Here is a 19,966-nt window from a genome sequence, read left to right as displayed (position 1 = left end):
TTTGATTCTTAACTTCATACAGAGATTCTCACTTAGGTCTCATTTTTCTCTCCTTGACAGGTATGTTGTAAGAATTAATACTCTTAGTACCATTCACGTAGTTGATTCGAATGGGTACTTTACTCCCTGATTAACCCAATGCCCTGCCAAGGCCTATGAAGTGGGATAAAAAGAGTTGAAAGATGTAATGTATCCTTTTTGGTTCTTAATAAAGAACTGGTGACTGAAAAGCAAACAGTCGTGTGTTTTGGAGACCCACTGACAAACTGAAGGTCATGGCTGACAGAGCATCTATACCAGTGATTCTCAAACTTCTAGTTACATAAATAGCACCTGCGTGAGAAAAAAAAGCAAATTCCCAGCTCCCACACACCCCATTATAGTTGATAAGCATAAGATGAGACAAAAAAAGGCTCATTTTAATCAGCTTTTCAGATGATTCTAAATTTAGAGTCACCAACTGTTTGCCCAGGACTGTAGAAATTTTCAGAATGAAAGACTTTCAGTCTTCATTCCAATGCAAGTGTTCAAGGTTTTCCTTTCTAAAGTACTATAGTAATTTTGATTTAGTTCCAGGAGTTTGACCCAATTCAGGACAAACAAGGAAAATCCATTTGGTTGATTTGAGGATTAGCAATTCTCCCAAAGTAGACCTTGGCTCACTTACTGAATATCTATAGATGAAGTTCAGATACCTGCATTTTAACAAGATTCACAGGAAAACTAAAGTTTCATGATCACTCTCATCAAGTCTCAGAACCAGAGGAGTTTATCTTGAGAACAAATGAAATTATCATACTAGTTTCTTTGAGTGAGACCGTGAATGAAAAGTTGTCTATGATGTTTTTTGAGCTAAGATGCATTTATTCTAAAGTTTCTGAAGCTATCTACTATCAGAATCCTATCTTCCACCACAAGGCTTAAGATGGTTTTGCATTTCATTTTTGTTTTTTAATAAATGAGGTCCTTTTTGTGGTTGAAAGTGCCTTGGCCCACCTGAAAGTTTGTCTCTTTCTTTAAGGCAGTTCAGCCCTGGAATCAAACCTGAAAAAAATAAAATAAAATAAAAAGTCATGATGATATTAAAGAAAACCCTGACCAATTTCTAAATCTCTCTACTTTACTTCATGCTCTCGCCCATTTCTTTCTTTCTATCTGTAAATAATATATCTACTCTAGAAACAGAGGACAAATATTGTAAATATTGAGCAGAGTGGAAAGGAATTTTAACTTCATTACCCTTCTAGTCTAATACAGATGAGCTGGCCGTAAAGCAAAGTGAGTTCTTTTGGTTCATATGCCATGAATTGGAGTGTGGATATTAGGGGCGGAAACAGGCTATTAGATCATCAGTTCACTTTCCTCTCTGAGCAGCAATTAAATTTGTTTCTTTTTCTCAGCCTACTTCTTGCTCAAAAAAGAGAGCATTTCAGCTCCTCCTCAAAGAGAATACAGCCAAACATAGAACACTTCTCTCTTAACATGTGTGGTGATTGAGAAGAGGCAGCAGGAAGGAAATGGAGGAGAGAAGTGGGAATCACAGTTAACCTAAAGGATGACTCTGGCTACTCCCTTCAGCTAATGGGAACAGTTTGGCTGTCAGACACAGCCCTCCGAGAAACAACCGACATCTATTACACGTCCTAAGGATGTGCTCCAACTCTTAGTTTTAAGGTACAACTGACTGAGGGATGATTCTGCTGTTATCACAGTGCAGGATAACAGAGATACACTATGAATTCCATGCCAGGACTCAGAAAGGAATGAGAGCAAACTACAAAAACTAAAAGAAAACCAAAAATGTTAAAAAATGAACAAAGCAAAACTAAACAAACCACGTTTTAACTTTAGCCTTCAGGGATCATCTTAAACTGTTTTCTAAAGTCTCTCAACTCTTCACCTCAGGCACAGGAGATATATATGCGCTACACCAATGATTCCTTGCCTTGAGGGTTTTCTTTCTCTGGAGTACACTTAATTTTTTCCCTTATCTGAGTATTAACTCCATGTGAAGCTTCCCAAATTTTCTAAGTTCTAGGGAGGGAGCAAAACATTACAAAGCTTTGTAATGAGATTTTGTTAAATGTGTTTTATGAAAGACTTCCCCATGTCCATGTTTTTCTGAGTATTGTGTCAGCACTATAGGACTAAAACTTGTATCATCTGCTGAAACATTACAGAAACTATAGAATTGCCTTTTTTTATGGGTCCTATTTATTATATTCTTTTACATAGCTTACTTAACTACTTGAGATGTCTTTGTTCTAAAACTTCGTGTGTTTGGGTTTTTTCACTGTCTTTTGGTGGGCTACAAGGACAGATGTAAGTAGCTTCTTTTTCTCACTTAAGCAATTTTGAATATAAGGTGGTTGTGCATTTCAGAGATATGTATGTAAGTCTTCTCTTTTACCAGAGAAGGATTCCATTTTAGTCTATTAAGCAGACAATTGGCCTTGAGTTATGAGTAGATAATTAGATCTGCTTATCACTAAAAATATCAATTGAAACCACAGTTTATGGTTTCTCTCTGCCTCTTTTAGGTTATTGTTATTTGTCTTATGACTTGGACTTGAACTTTTCAGTGGAGTCTATTGACTTTTTGGAGCGGCTAACTTTGTTAGTTTATTATTTAAGTCTTTCTCTCTGCATTTATTTCCATTCAAACAACTTATTAACCAAGAACATCTTGGGAAATCTGAGATACACTTCCAGGTAAATATCTGTAGAAAAATAAATACGGTTCAGATCTGCAAACAAATATAGCAGTTGCCAAAATGTGGTTATCTTTTGCAGTCAGCACTGTGGTAGTTTTAATTTGAAAAAATAACATAAAGGCTTCTTGTCAGTTTTTGTGCAGATAGATATCTGATTCAATAGTAGTAAGTAAGGGAGCAAATGTTTATATAATAAACTATGCTTACTCAAAAATTTAAAAACCCTTCAGGGGATTTTCCTCTATCATCAAGGTGTCATTTATTAGAGATATGGGAAGGTCAAGTTTGAAGACTAGTAAGGCTGGATATTCTTGACAACAAGGAGAGATAATAACTCCTTAAACAGGCTACAGGGCACCATTCTGGGTTGACATATCTATACTCATGGTAATCTTGTACTTATAGAGATGATAAAGGTATCAGTTGTGCTATGTCCACATTTTATGTTTCAGAAACTTACCCTACTTTTTCAAGTTTCCCTTTTAATTAATTAGTGTTTTAAACCTTTAGGTTAAGACAGGAGGTTCTTCTTAAACCTGGTATATAACTCATAATAGCTCTCACAGAAATCACTGAAAGAAATCACTGAACTTGGCAGCCAAAAATGGTGACTAGGCTGAAGATGTGCCTGAATTGAATAGGGACATGCCATTCACACCTTAATGGAGATAACTTCCCACCCAGACACTTGGCAGCTGGAGGAGGAAGACACTGGAAGTTAACACACTTCACTTCTGTTTGTTTTTCCACTTGCTGGTTATGTAGCCAGAAATAAATCTCTGTTCCTTGATTTCTTCACCACACTTAATATGATGAACTATACCAGTGAGGATTTTTTCAGGATATAGTTTAATCTAAAATTTTTATGGAAATGCAAAGTACCTAAAAACACTATGCCAGTTTCAAAAAAGATGAACAAAGGGAGGAACAACTCAATCTGATGTTAAAGCTAACTAGATGGCTACAGTTAATGAAGACAGTGTGATATTGGAACAGACCAGAGAACTCAGAAATAAAGCTAAATAAATATGCCTAGCTGAATTATGACAAAGGTACAAAAGTGATTCAGTGGGAAAAAAATGGTGCTGGAGCTATTGGACATCTACAGGCAAAAATTAAATACATACATACATACATACATAGATAAATAACATCTGCTGAATCCTCACATCTTATACAAAAATTGACCCCAAATCAATCACAGATTTCAATGTAACATGTAAAACTGTAAAACTTTCAGAAAAGAAACATAAGAGCAAATTATCAAGACCTAGGGCTAGGTGAGGTTTTAGATTTGACGTGAAAATTATGATCCATTAAAGGAAAAACTCATAAATTGGACCTTGCCAAAATTTAAAACTTTTGTTCTGCAAAAAGTATCTTGTCTGGTGGATCTATGCATGTGATAAAATTGCATAGAACTAAACAGAAACATACACACAGATGAATGCATGTAAAACTGGTGAAATCGGAATAAGTTTGGTAGATTGTATAAATGTCAATTCCTTGGTCATGATAGTGAAGCACAGGTTGTCAAGAAGTTAATATTGGGAGAAAGTGAGTGAAAGCTACATCGAACCTCCCTGTACAGTTTTTTGCAACTTCCTATGAATCTATAGTTATTTGAAGATAAAAATATTTTTTAAAAAACGAGAATTATAAAGACCCCTCCAGGTCTTTGATTTTATGATTTAACCTATTACATGAGAAAACCAAGCTTTCATGGCCCACTATTTTCTTCCCATCCAAAGCCTAGTTGAAAAGAAGATGTTAGAAGAAAAGGGTAAGGAAGGGCACCTGACAGCCCAGAAGAGTCTGCCGCCCAATGTTCTTTTACAGCAATAGTAGTGAGCAGAAAATCAAGGAAGGAACCCTGGGGCAATTCAGTGGTTCTGAAACGTTAGCACAAATTAGATTCACCAGAGGGCTTGTTAAAACACAGATTTCTGCTCCCAAGCTCCAGAGTTTCTGAGCAGTAGGTTGGGTGGGGGGATGGTGTTCAAGGCTTTGCATTTCTAGCAAGTTTCTATGTGACATCAATGCTCATGCTGATGCTGCTGGTCAGGAGACAACACTTTGGAAAATACTGCTGTAGAACATTTGAAAATAGCAGTTTAAAATTCTTCCAAGAAACCTCCAGGTAGAATGTAATGAAATAAATCATTTAAGAATTTCTGTATTTACATCTCTTTATTTGTATAGTTTTTTTTCTTCCCAATGTGTTGGCTGATAAAAATGTTATTTTTGGTTCTTCATCTATGTGGGCTCAAGAGTATGTCATTGAGTTAATTTACAAAGCCTATGGTTGTACATCTGTCACATTCTCAGAAAATACTATCCCAGAAAAATCTATCAACACAACACATAAGCCTCTACATGTACTGCACAATTGGCATACAAGAGAGTGAAAGTAACCAGTGGAATGCAAAAAAATGATCTATACAGAAGTCTCAAAATGCATTAAAAAGTTAAATCCTATAATAGAATATGGGACTCCATTAGGGGTTCATTTTTATGGGTTTCTTTAATAGGTTTCTAAAATAGAAATGTTTTCCTAGGCAGAGCACTGTAATGATAAGTTGCTCATGCTTTGGAGTCAAACGCCCCATTTTTTTTTTTCCAGTTTAGCTTTGCTAATTACTAACCGTTTTAATTTATTCAATACAACTAATGTAAGCTCCAGTTTCCCCATGATTGAAAAAATATAATAATGCCTAAATTGCAGTGGTTGTTAGCAGAATTAATATGAATGTATCTAAAACAATTAGCCCATTGCCTGACATTTAGGGTCTGAAGAAATGTTGTGTGATGATGTTTAGAAGGATAGAGATGATGATGATTATCACTAATCTTTTTTGTTGATCATATTTTGGCAGGCATCCTTCAAAACAAATAACAATTATAATCATTACCATTAGTTACTATTTTATTGAGCAATTACTATGTCCCATTTTCTGGGACTTTCTTTTTTTTTTTTTCATATCAAGTCTTTACAACCAGCTTATGAGATGGGTTCTATTTTCATTTGCTATATGAAAAAACTAAAGACTTTAAAAGAGTCTAATATCTTCCTCAAGGTTACCCAATGTATTAGTTTCCTAGGGCTCTGTAACAAAGTGGTACAAAACAGGGTGGCTTGAACAACAGTCCTTTATTCTCTCACAGTTCCATAGTCCAGAAGTCTAAAAGCAACATGTCAGCAGGGTTGATTAATTCTGAGGGCTGTGAGGGAAGGATCTGTCCCAGGCCTCTCTCCTTGGCTTATAGATAGTGGTTCTCCCTGTGTGTTTTCCCTTTATACATTTTTGTTTTTATATTCAGATTTCCCCTTTGGTGAAGGACACCAATCATACTGAATTAGGGCTCATCCTTAGGAGTTCATTTTAACTCGATCGCCTCTATAAAGATACTATCTCCAAATAAGATCACATTCTGAGATACTAGGGGTTAGGACTTAACATATATTTTATTGGGGGACAGAATTCAACCCATACAACCAGGTAGTAAATGATAGAACTAAGATTTGAACGTGACTTCATAGACAGTGCTATGGACTGATTGTTTGTGTCTCCCTGAAATTCCTGTGAAGCCCGTAGAGGGTAGAGCCTCCGTGATGGGTTAGTGCCCTTATAAGAAGAAGAGACCAGAACCCACCTTCTCTCTGCCAGGTGAGGAGTCAGCAAGAAGGCAGCCATCTGCAAACCAGGAAAAGGGCTCTTTCCAGACACTGAATTTGCTTATATTTTGATCTTGGGCTTGTCAGCCTCCAGAAATGTGAGAAATAAATGTTTACTGTTTATCCACCCACTCTGTGGTATTCTGTGATAGCAGCCAGAACTGACTATGACAGGCAATATATTGCCTTGCCTTCTGCCACAGGACTTTAAGAGTATATGAACCTCACAGACAGTACTAGGCAGTCAAATTTATTTGATCCTCACGCCCAACAGACTTGTTATTTCTTCATATATTGTCCACTCTTTTTATAAGATATATAAAACATAAGAAAACAGATTTTCTGTCTTTGTATTCCACTTGTTGGCAGGATCGCTCTAACAAGTCACGTTCACATCATTCTGTGGGAACTTTAAAGCTAATGGGAAGTGGTCTCTCTGTGTGTTTGTTTTTAGAAATTCTTCAGTCTAATATCTAAACCAGTCAAAAGTTATAAAAACTAGTTGCTCCTGGCTGATGAGCCAAAGCAGAAACTGAATTTAAGAAGTAGAATGGCACCGTCGAAGTCAATATGCACCAGACGACGAGGAGGTTATTTCATTCAGGCTATCGTGGTGAATGAGGGTTGGCTCAAAGAAAAGAAGGGGCATGTGGAGTCTTATAAATATTGGAGAACAAAGATTTCAGGGATTTCTTAAACTGTTGCTGTTTTCCAAAAGCACAGTGATTAGATAATGTTCAACATTGTCAGTTTATCTTTTTGTCCAAGATGAATGAATATCCTTCAGCTCTGAAAAACTCAGAGGTGATCATCAGAAACCTCTTGAGTAAGGCTAAGCAGGGACTCATAAATAGTCTCTCGGAATTCTTGTTGGCATTGTCCCTAGAAAATCACTTAAACCATCTGTTGAGAGGTGATGGCAAAAGTCAGTTGTTTTAGAATCCTAAAGATCAAGCTCCTTAAAAGAGAGGTAACTTGAAATAAGAAATATTGATGTCAAAGTTTATATTAAAGAGACAAGATTTGAACCCGGAGGGTGCTAGTCCAGTGAATTCCAAGATGTTGGTGGAGGAAAATTCTTCAATTAGGTAACACCATTCAATGAGTTTCTTGCAGCTAGGATTCCAATGCTCTCAATAACGTTTTAGTTCTCATTAGAGAATGAATGACCTGAGCTTTTCACTAGACTCTGCTAATGGCCCAGACAGTGCCTTGTCTTAGGATAAATCCCTCCCTATGCATGATCTGCTGCAGTGGGGAGTCCTTCAAAGTTTTGATATATCAAGTAATTGAACTTCAGTTTGCAAGGTTCTCAGATCTTAGAGAAAAAGCCAGTTGCGAGGAAACAGAATTCCAACAGGAATCTGGGCAATGAGCTTTTAGTTCTTAGTGATGTTGAGTCAAGGAAAGGGAGAAAAATTGGAAATGTTAGTTTGGAAAGTTGTAGCTAGACATTGAAGGAAATTGGAATATTTGAAAATTTGGTAAAGATTGATAATTTGGTCAAAGTAACAGAATCCAGTTCAATTTACAGGTAGGTACTAAAACCGGTTTTTCCACAGATAGCAAGGAAGTCATTTAAATCTCTTTAGACAAGTCAGTGTTTGCATATTCATCAGTTACCTGCAATTTATAAAAAGGTTCAAAAGAGTTCAAAGAAAACAAACATGTCTACAATCTGATAAACGGAAATGGTGTGCTATAGTTTTCTATGGAAACAAAAAATTCCTTTCTATAGTCACCTCTTTTTTGATCAAAGATAGTCTCAAAGATCATTTTTGATCACGAAATAAGGCTGGTATCATCTGATTTAGTCTGGTTATTTACAAAGGTGTGACAAGAATGATAATTTACCATATAGGGGTTCTTATATTTTTTTTCTTCTAGCAGTTTTCATAAGGAATCTCAAATTGCATTTTTATAAGCTTCTTGAGTGTAGAAAGCTAAACCAAGAACTCACCAACAGATTTCACCTATAGTATCTATTAATTTGGGTGAACTCCTATCTTCTAGAGATCCCCAAAATATTCCAGGTTTCCTGGACCTGCCAGGAAGTGACCTTCCACACTCACCTGTAAGGCTGGGAACCCTGTATGCTAGAAATTAGGTCAGTTTTTTCAACAGGGCTCTATAAACATGGCTCCATAGTTGACACTTAGTTCCTTAAATATGTCTGGTCATATCTGATTAAATAGGTATTATTCTCAAATAAACATTTCAGGCAAGGCCATGGTTGCATACCTACTGTTTTTCATGTGCCTGCTAACAAGGAAGACAGATTCATTTTGAATCTATTCAAATTACTATATTGCCATGAAAATAAGAACACTCAATAAGAATTCCTGAATTCTGCAACAGTCAGGCATGAAGAAAAAGATACCATTTACAAATGTTTTATTTTTCTTTACAAAAGCATATACTGCTGAATTTTCAAGAGTTACAGATAGCTTAAGAGAAAGAGAAAGAAGTCCACTATGTCCAGAAATAGACGATTAAAATATCAACGATATTCCAGAACCAACAGTCATCCCTTATCAGTTCACTCAGTCCTATGTAATTCTTATTCTGCTCCATCATGGCTTAGCAGTCTCATAAATACATCTACTTCTCCTCAAGGGTTCTGGAAATCCTCCTTCAATTCACTGGTATGGTTTCAAAGTTGTTGAAGTAATGCCATCAGAAAGCTCTGCCCCAAATCAAAAGTACCTGCCATAGGCCTTTTCCATGGGGCTCTGAGACAAATCTTTGTTTAAGACAAAGTGCTCTGACCTGTAGCTGATTTGCAAGAGCTTTGTCTAATATCAGGCAAAGCAACACCAGGACTTGAATAAATAGAATTGTATTATAGGTAGCAAAGACACTGACAATTCTCTAGGAACTTCCCACATAGCATACAATTTCTGAATAGTAATGGCATTTTACCCATATAGATTTATTCTAGGGAAGGCTAAGCATCACTTCTGATTTGACAACAATTCCCATGCAACTCATCAATAGTAACATATCAAATAAACCTAATTGCTTGTAGCATCTCTCTTTTTACAAGGTGTAATAACAAATTCTTTGTGAGTTCCAGGAACCTTTTGGGAAATATCAAAGACAGTTTTAAATGCAAAAGATATTACTTAGGAATCATTTTTGGGAGGGGAAAATATCTACAGCTGTCTGAAGAATTTAACACCTGATTAAGATAAGATCATAGATTCCTGAGAAATAATACTTGGCTACCTGTTTAACTAAAGTTACAGTAAAAGATTTTGAAAGTAAATACTGATGGTTACATGCTTGCAAAGAATCTGAACTTTTTCAAAAGTAAGAAGACTATTCTCTTAAATAATCAAGGACGTTATAAAGTCAACATAAAATACAGGAAATTATTCTAAGACACAGAATTTTTGCCTTCTAGGCAGATTACTCTGAAAGTAAAGAAAAACATTTACAATCTCTTGCTTGGAGTAGAACAATAATCCACGAAAAGTTTGTCTTTTTAACAGAATGAAAAATAAATTCTGCTTTCCATCATATAGTATTTAATGCTAAAGCTCTTTCTGAAAAATCTTATAAATGAATCTATCAAACCTTAGCCAGCCTTGACTACAACAAATAAAGTCTCTTTTCCATGCTTTCTGCAACTGACTGCATCTATTCAGGTTTTGTCCTCCATGTTAACAAGTAGCCATTGAGGAGAAAGTTATTCTTTTTTTTTTCCTTAACAAAAACACATCCTGCAAATCTTGCATACAAAGTTGTCCCACTCTACCAACAATTAATTCTAGTTGAGTCTCATTCATATATATCGAGTATAATTTTTTTTAGCTACAGTAACTTTTATTTGAAAGAGAAAAAAGGAAGATGGATAATTATGAACTGTCATACACCAGCATTTTGTAGCAGACTAACAGAACTCATGAATACACATTTCACAACTTTTAATAGCTGTTCATGTCCTTTATAGTACAACTTTACAAAGTGGCAAAAAAGAATACATTTATTAACAGACCCAAACATATCTAGCCTCTGTAAACATATATAAATAAAAACAAAATGTGTATACACTTAAAATTATGCTTAGTGATCAACTATAGTATTCTGTCTTAGATATGATCTAGATATATAATGAAGATCCATTAATCAGCTCAACTTAGTATCAATCCAGTATTAAGTGAGTCAATTTAATATTAAATGCCTTAACTTTTGGAAATTTTAAAATAATCACTTTATGTAAATGATTATTTCTAAGCCAATTAGAATAGAGCTTCTTTAAGAGATTTTACAGTATAATTTTCTAATGCTAACCTGAGATAGGGAAGTGTTGCATACTCACACAATGAGAGGTAAAGTCTTTTTTGAATTAAGACACGTCGAAGCAGAGACAGAGAGAGTTTAGTTTCAACTCTAAAATTTAAGCCATGAGTGAAGAATAAACACAGAATTAGTGAATTAGAATTAGAGAATTAGAGAAAGACAGTCACTGGTCCATATGAAAGAGCTGTTCATTTCCCTGTGGGTATGAATCTTAATTGATCTGAGCTCAAAATAGATAAACAGGAAAGAGTAACAAACCAAATTCTCATCACCTTTACCGAAGAATGACAAAATCTTTATAAATCATTAATCCATTTATAGAGATCACCAAATTGTCAAATCACAAAACCAAAAAAAAAAAAAAAAAAAAAGCTAACACACATACATAGAAAAAACAAATAAAAACTCAAAAGAGGTAAAAATCAAATCCTTGGCTTGCTACCAATGGACAAAAGTCCATATCACAGATCCAGGAGCCAGACTCCTTATTGGGTCCCTGGACCAAGAACAGAACAAAGTGGGTCTCAAGAGGCCTCATTATTTGGCTAGAATGAACAAGAATCTGAATGCAAGAGCCAGTCTATCCAAGTCATGGCACCAAGCTCTTAAAGACAAGATGCGCCAGACAATTAAGGAGATTATTTTATTTAAACTATTGCAATACGGAGAATATTCAATAACGATGAATGCCTTGAAGGAAGAGAAAGGGGCCTGGGATTTTACAGAGGCAAGTAAACAAGGGAGTCATCTATAAGTCTTATACTAGTCATGAAAAAGGGTGGAGATACGATAGGTCTTATCTTAATATATGAGGGTAGGTGCGTCCTTTGCTGTTAGTCATTTGTCGGAACACAAAAGGCTATAGAGATTTCTTAATAATTGCTGTTTTCCAGCAGCAGAAGACTCAGGTAAAGTTCAACATCTTTAGTGCCTTTTATCTTCTCTTTCTTACCTGTTTCAAACAATCCTCTTTATTGAGGCTATGTGAAACTGTGTTTACTATTCTACTTTCTGATTCCATAAAAATATGACATGAAATATCTAAGTTCCACTGCATTTTAGTAGTTTATTATACAGCATTATCGCAAGGAAGGTTTTAGGCTTTCATTCCAGGAAAACAAGGGAGTGAGACCTTTTGGAGATGGGCTAGTATTTGACTAGAGGTAAGGAAGAGGTCTACATAAGTGGGTCACAAACTTTTTGCCATTGAGATCCACAGTCCAAAATGTGCTCTTTATTACCTAAGTGTGTGTTTATTTAACTCCAGGAGTACTTTAATGACTTTCATAACACAAAACTTTACTATATATGACACAGTGTTATTTTCTATCCTCTTTTATTGTGTTATTTTTTAAAGCTGGTAGTGACTCATTAAAATTGATTCCCATTAATGCATTGCAAAACACAGTTTGGAGTACACTGGCTAGAATATCTTTTTAAATTACTCGTTTTTCACTATAAAAATAATTTAGCAACCATTTCAAAATTTTTACTACTATTATTTTGTAGAGTTTTTAAAATACAAATGTGTTGCTTTCCAGTCTTTTTCCATATAACATGTGTCATATTTTAAATGATCAGCGGTTTCCAGCACTGTATTTGGGCTCTGATGGTGTTTTATCAGATAAAGCTATAATGAAAAATTGGGAGAAATGATGACAATGTAGTTTGCAGACATGTATAGTCATTCATTTATTCAACAAATATTGGCTGCTCTTTAGAGTCTAAGAATAGTTCTGGGTAATTGGAGATAAACAAAGAAAGGCAGAGTTTCCACCTAGATGAATTTTGCATTCTTATAGAGAAAAAAATTGTCAAATTTCTTTCATTGAAAAATACAGACTTTTGCCTTCTCATATTCCACTTCTTGATAAGATCCTTCTGAGAATGTATGTATATACACATGCCACATGTAATATATTATTATACTATGTTATATCAAAGTGTTAAAGTTTTCTGTCTCTTATGAATAAATAGTGATGGCAGATGATAATTTTATTTGTTTTACTTCAAAAATGAATTCGGCAACTTGATGTCAGTCCCCAATTTTTAAAATTGTTATTTTACTATGTTATGAAATCTGAAAGTCTAGAATAAGCTAGATAATTTTTGATTTCTACTCCATCCCTGCATGAAGTGATGATTCACATCTGGCTCTAAATACAAAAAAGAGGGCAGGAAGACCCACACATCCTGAAACACACACCACCACCGACTCGGAGACCAGTGTCTGTTGTCTCACTTCTAAAAGCGATTTGAAAATTAACAGCAAGCTCTGAAATCCACTGTATAAGAAATAGTAACGTTTAGGGTCATTTAGAAGAAAGATTAGTTTAATGAATTTTGGCACCCTTTTTTAAGGCCAAAAACCATGACCATGAGTTAAGTATAACCATATTTTGTCTGGTATTTGATTCAAAAGAGTGATTTAATAGCTATAGTCCAAGAAGTGTTGAAAACTCTAGCCCAGTTTATGATTTCCAATATAGGACACATATAAACAGAATGAGAAATCCAAGAAACAAAATGATGAGTGTGTCGAGCTCTGAAGAAACTTCATTTTAAAACATGGAGCCAAAATTTTATCTCCATTAATACACACTTGCCTCCTACGGGTGGGTTTCCTTGAGGATTTATGCATGAAGGCAAGGGGAGAATTTGACTTAGTCTCTTTGTCTATCATCTCTCCTCCACTCCCATTCTGAAATAACATTCCAAAGTTGGGGGGAAAAGTAAAATATTTGATCCTCCTGCAATAAATAAGAATAATAACTAATCCTTATATTGTAATTGTTATGTGCCAGGGACCATTCCATCCACTTTATGTTTATGAATTCATCTAATCCTTACAACCCTACAAGATAAGTGCCTTTATCCCCATTTTACAGACAAGAAAACTGAATACAAACAAGTGCAAGCTGAGATCACACAATTATCAAGCTGTAGAGCTAACATTCAATGCCTGAAGGTCTGGCTCCAGAGTCCAGCTTCTTCACCACTATATTTATCTACTATCTCTTGAGAGAGGAAAGCTTAAAATAGGCAATATATATGTCCAAATGCAAGTGCAAAATGAAATGGAAGTTAGCCCAACAGCTTATTAGTTACCCAATTTGTGTAAGAGATCTGAGAATACTTTGCTCTGGGTTGCAGGTTTGGTGGTCCCAGTGGTCCTTCTCCCGAACTTCAATACGGGTAACACAGACACTCTGACATGGGGCTCACCTTCCAGATTGAAACCACCAAATGACAAAAACCAAATAAGTTTGAGTTTTGCAGTTAAAAAGAGAAGCACACAATTAGCACCCTCAAAACAATACAAACATATGATTTTTTTTTTTTTTTAAATCAGTGCAGGACTAGCAAATACTAGATATCTGAACATTGGGGAAATATAAGAGGATAGGTAAATGAATTCAACTTCCCTTTTCCCTAAACTCTCATTTCTGTCAAATGTAAAAGCCTGTAGGTTTTACTCTTGCTGCAGTTTATGTAATAACATTCCAAACTACTTATGTGGACTTCTGTGAGGGTTTTTTTGTCACATATCTCTCCTCTCATCAGCCTCTTGTAATCAGCTTTATACAAGACTTATGTTTCTTTCACTACTTTTTCTTTTCCTTTTATTTTATAAGTTCTGGGACTTGGCTGTCAATTGACTTTTCAACTGGGTAATTAGATAGTTCATAAGCTGCAAACATGTTGTAACACATGTTATACTCATGTGTTCTTCTCTGCCCCAACTTGATAAAATGAGTGATACTGGGACACTATTGTCCCTCATCCTCCCAAACCTGGGTGTGTAGCTTTCAACTGCCTGAACTTGTTCATATGGAAATGGGATTGCTAAAACACCTACATATCCTCACATTGCTGGTTTTAGTAAGAAACGTGCATCGGGAGAGAAGCTCACGAGTGAAAAGTTTGAGGTGAGAAGAAAGAAATCTCTCTGAGGTAGAAATCTTTTAGAAAAAGTGAGGTAACAGCCTAGATAACTTTGAAACCATAAGTCGTAACGGAAGTTTATTTCGCTAACTTAACAAATAGTCATAGACAAAATATGCAGCTTTGGAGAAAGTACCTGCTGTCCCAATAATTCCACGCTTCACTTCCGAGCAGGAGCAGCCCATAGAACAAGGTACCAAATGTCTCAGTCCTCAGTTCCTTTGTTCCTGACACTCCACTTCTTCCTAGAGCCCAGTTCTCCTTCTTCAATGCACAGTAGATGAGTCCCTCTTAATTTCTGCGATTAATTCGCATTGGCTTTATGTACCTACTTTACTCCGTTAGTATCTTTCTCAATAACTCTCGGATCTTGAGTCCCCCAGTCCTGCCAGGACCCTGCCCTGCATCTTTTGCTACGTACCAGAATCATTCAACCGTTTGCTACTATACGGTGTAAAACAGTCAGCAAAGGGAAAAATCTCTCAAAGAATCAGCATCATCTCTATCATTCAGGGAAGCTTTATGTGGCCTCCAGCACCTGCCTTGGGCTGGGTTCTCCCAGATTCCATCGACCCTGGGTGCTCTCCTTATCTTGCTGCCCCTCCTGACCTTTATTTCCTGCCTCGTCTCTGCCTTCTCCATTGTCACTAACAATTCAGGTTATGGAAGAAAGAAACTTAATGCTTTCAGCCACCTTAGGATACACTTCATAACTCGGAAAATGGAAATAACACTTCAATATTTTTATACCTAGATATAATTTTTTTTAAAACTTTTATTTAGAATGATCTTAGACTTGCATTGAAGTTGCAAAGAACACACAGAGTTCCCATGTACTCTTCACCCAGCTTTCCCTAATGTTAAAAATTTATGTAAGCATGGTGCATTTGTCAAAACTAGGAAATCAACATCAGTACAATACTATTAACGGAACTTTAGACTTTATTCGAATTTCACTAGTTTTTTCACTATTACCTTTTCCTATTCCTAGATTTAACCCAGGACAGCACGTTACACTGATACATGATGATTTTAAATGGTGTTAAAACAAGACCTCTGTCTACGCTCGTGTCACTGTGTGTGTTGTATGTGTATGTGTGTGTCTTTACCTAATATTGCAAATAGAAGGGTTACTAATTCAACATGGAGGTTTTTCTTTCTAGCCTTTTTAGATAGACACTACTGATGAAGTGGGCAAGGTTTGAATTATCATTAAATATTAAATATCTTTAAGTTTTTACATTTCGACTTTGACTATACACCAGGTTCATCTGACGAATGTTTGTAAAATGCACACGCTTATTCCCCACCCAAGATTTACTGAATAGGAATCTCTTGGGAGTGGGGACCAAATCTGTGCATTTACAACCTCTGCAGTATTGGGCTGTCAAGGCCAGAAAAGATTGACTTCGACATTTCCATTTCAGAAACTAAAATGAACTCTGGATTTTATATCTCCTAACTTGGGACACATGTCTGAGTATAAATATATACATGTCATAATTTGTGATGAATATTAAATGTTTGAATAGCTTTCCCTCATGGAATATTATTTCCCTTACCATTATTTTTAAGCCTATCTGGACAAAATGGGCTTCATGCCCCTAGGCCCACAGTGCCCTTAGCATCATTTAGATACAACCTTGAACCTGAGCTTTGGAGCCACATAGCTTGAGTTCAAGCTGTAGCTCTGTGACTTATGGACTTGAGAAAGTTACAGAACTCCTCTGTAATTTTTCTCTATCTATAACAGAGGAGAATTATTATTACTAACATGCAAGATTGCTGTGAGCATTAACCACCTGACACTTGGAAGGCTTAGGATATAGTATTGTTTAATAAATAGTAGTAACTCTGAAAACTCATAACACCTGGGAAATTAGAATATTTATCAAAACCCCTAAACTGGGAATACACAATACTAAACCCTGTGTCTGTCTTAGTTTCTTGTATAGTTAGGACTGCCTCTTACTAAGAATTTTCAACACAACCTCCAATTAAATAATTCTTTATGTACAATGAATGTAGAGGAAATCTGACTTGCATTTAGAGAGAAAGGAGACCAAACAACAGCTGAAGTTGTGAAAACAAGTATCAGAAGTAGAATTTATCAGGGTTTTCCATAAAGTACTAGCAGTTCTGTGGCTGATTGCAGCTCTGGAACTATAAACACCTGACTGTAGATCCATCATTTTATATCTCTTCTACAAGACATGTTTCCTTTTGAAAATGTATGTAGGGTTTTTTTTTTTTAATTCACTCTGTAAAAAGTAAATATTGTCAAATATTTTATATACTTGTACACCCTTGATTGTCAAGCTCGTTACAAAGAATATTACCTTAAGTTCCAGAGAAACAACTTTGAAACATGGGAGAAAAAGTATGTTTGTCATGTGAATTTGGGGTTCTAAACTAGTAAGCTTTCCTATTTTGTAAATGGTTTATTTTATTTTGTTTGTGCATTGTTTTTCCTTCTAATCATTAAAAAAAAACTTAACAATATGTATGAATAGCTTAGTTAATATGCAAATAATAAGCTGACCAAATCCTTCATACGCCAAAACATGAGACAGTTTGCTAAGCTAAGAAGGCCCTTGGCCTTCCCAACAGATCTCTTTCCAACTCCTTCTCTTCACCTAGTCCCATGTTAAGGAACATCAAGCTCGTACATGACACCCCCTCCCCTAGGCCACTTGTTAATTGCTTCTGTTAATTAGCTACAGAGCCTACTTACAACAGAGCCTTCACACAGGTAGGAATATTTATCTGTTTTATTTACAGATATATTCCAATATATTCCAAGTATCTAGATTAGCACTTGCCACAAAGTAGGTGCTCAGTAAGTATGTATTAAATGACTAAATGAATGAATGATGGACACTGCACTCTACATTGTAAATGCATCATCTCATTGTGTGTAATCCTTATAGCATCCCTATGCTATGAGATAAGTAGTGTTACTATCTTCATGTTACAGACGATAATCTGAGTCAATTAGGAAACTACTCAAGATCACACAGCTCATAAATAGATCACAGGTACTTCACAGCTATGTACTAAACGCCATAGAACACGGCCTTCCTTTCTGGCATTCTCAGGATGTGTACTTAGGTATAGGGTATATTCAAAGAAGTTTGGGGAACTGGGAGAATGTAAGAGAAGAAGTTATGATAGAATTTCATTCTCACTACAGGTGCCCCACATCTAGCTACCATTGTCTGACCTTCATTTCTTATCGTTTCTTCTCCATCTGTCTTGCCTTGTCTTTCTCAACAAATTTTTTTTTCCCTAAGGCTTTCAAGTTAAATGACTAGTTATTAATGGAAAAGATGTCCTTAAAATCATTTAGCTGTTTTTATGTTCTATTCTCTGAATATGTATTCACTGTTTTTCATTTTTTCCCCCATCCACATACTCACATGACTATGAAGCTTCAAAAAAATCCTGAGATTATCATGGTGGGCCACATATAAATCCCCACTGTCAAATTCTCCAAGCAGCTCTTTCTTAATTCGTCATCAGTCTAGAAATCTAAACTAACACAGAAAATTAAGGGTCTGAAAGATTTATTTCAACTTTCAGACCTCCTCCTTGATCTATGGCTATGTCAACATAGATGGAGAGAAGAGAAGAGCCAAGGGTGTTTAAGAATCCCATAATGTTAGAAGTGGAGGAGGATTTAGAGATCTTTAAACAACCCCCCCCCCCCCCGCCACACACACACACACACACATTTTACACATAAGAAAACAGAATTTAAAACCAACAATAGAACCCTACTTGCCCGCCTGTTATCTGTCATTCTAGTAATAATGAACTATTGTGGTAAAAAAAAAAATTCATATAGATAATAAGTTTATTTTTTATTTTCAAAGGTTGGCATCTTTTACTAATTACTATTTTTCTGAAGTTAATACAGCCACAGAATAATTCTTGCATAAAAACAATTTGTCTGATAAATGCCTTAAATTTAATTCAGTAACAATTGATTAGGTATCTGATTACGTGTTTATTTTTAAATACTGGGTGCCATTCCACAGTTGATTTAAAGTAGTCACGAAAATACATACATGTAAAGTTAATGTAACTAACTGAATTTATTTGAAGGAAAATGAGTTAAAAATAAAAATTTAAAAAAGGGAAAGAAAACATTAAAGCCAGAAGAAAGACAAGAACACAGAAACCTAGGCCCTCAAATTCTGGAGGAAGGCCTAAATGTAAATCAAGCTTCCTAGAAAGCAAAGCAAAGAGGGGAAACCTGATTGACTACAAGATTTATAGTTGCTGTAAAATATAAACCAATTTGTTTTGTGTTGTCGGCACCGCACAACATTCCATAATAATAAAAACCGGAGAGATGTTTCTTATTTGGATAATTACAGTATACAACTTGCAATGCACTGTGGTAAAACAGAGAAAACATAAGCTGATGCTTTTGTCACTGGACTTACAATTCACTTGGAAAAGACATAAAAAAACAGAGTGTGATGTGAATGAGGATGAAATGAATGCTCTAATAGTGGTTCCAAAATAATATTTTAAGATCACGAAAAAAGGAAAGATGCTGAATGGTGAAATTTGGAAAGATTTCACGGAGAAAGTGTCATATGAATGGGGCCTTGAAGGCTGCCCAGTCTTGCAAAAGAAAAGGTTAGGGGAAATACAGGATAAGAGAATCTGGTGGTCAAAAGAACAAATCCTTTTGCTAATAGATTCTTGAAAAATATATGTCTGCACTACCGTGTGACAATGAGGGATTTTTTTCGCCCTCTGACTACTAGAATTGTCATCAATGAACATTAGCTAATCAGCTTTATCAAAGCCACATTTAGTAACTTCAATGATCTTTTAAAATAAAATGTAAGGTACTGTTAAAATGTCTCAGCATAAAAGAAACACTAATATCTCATCCGTATAAGTCTATATGTAACCTTTTAGAAGGAAAGTCTGAACAATGTGTAAATGATAGTTTCACAAAGACAATGGCATGCACTGCTGTTTAGGAATAGAAAGAGGTCCTTGGGTTTTGATTTGAAAACTTTATAAAATATGAAACTAATAACCAAAAAGATTAGTCCCACCAGTGACAGGAGGGAATGCTTACTTTTTGGAAGTGAAGTTACTTTCTGGTCCCTAAGTTAGCATGTAAGCTCTTGCAGTAAGCTTTTTGTAAATGAGGTCTGAGAAGAGTTAATGCAATATCTAACAGGTTAGTCTCAAATTGTCGAAAGGACAGAGCCCATGATGATTTATCCTGACTTTTGATTCTCTTAAAATATTCACGGATGTAGTTTGGATGGTTTAGGGAAGATGGCTCCCCAGGTTT

Source organism: Pteropus alecto, unplaced genomic scaffold (assembly GCF_000325575.1).
Source record: "Pteropus alecto unplaced genomic scaffold, ASM32557v1 scaffold24, whole genome shotgun sequence".
Lineage (NCBI taxonomy): Eukaryota > Metazoa > Chordata > Mammalia > Chiroptera > Pteropodidae > Pteropus > Pteropus alecto.
The sequence above is the reverse complement of the archived record's forward strand: the minus strand, read 5'-3'. Positions refer to the sequence as shown.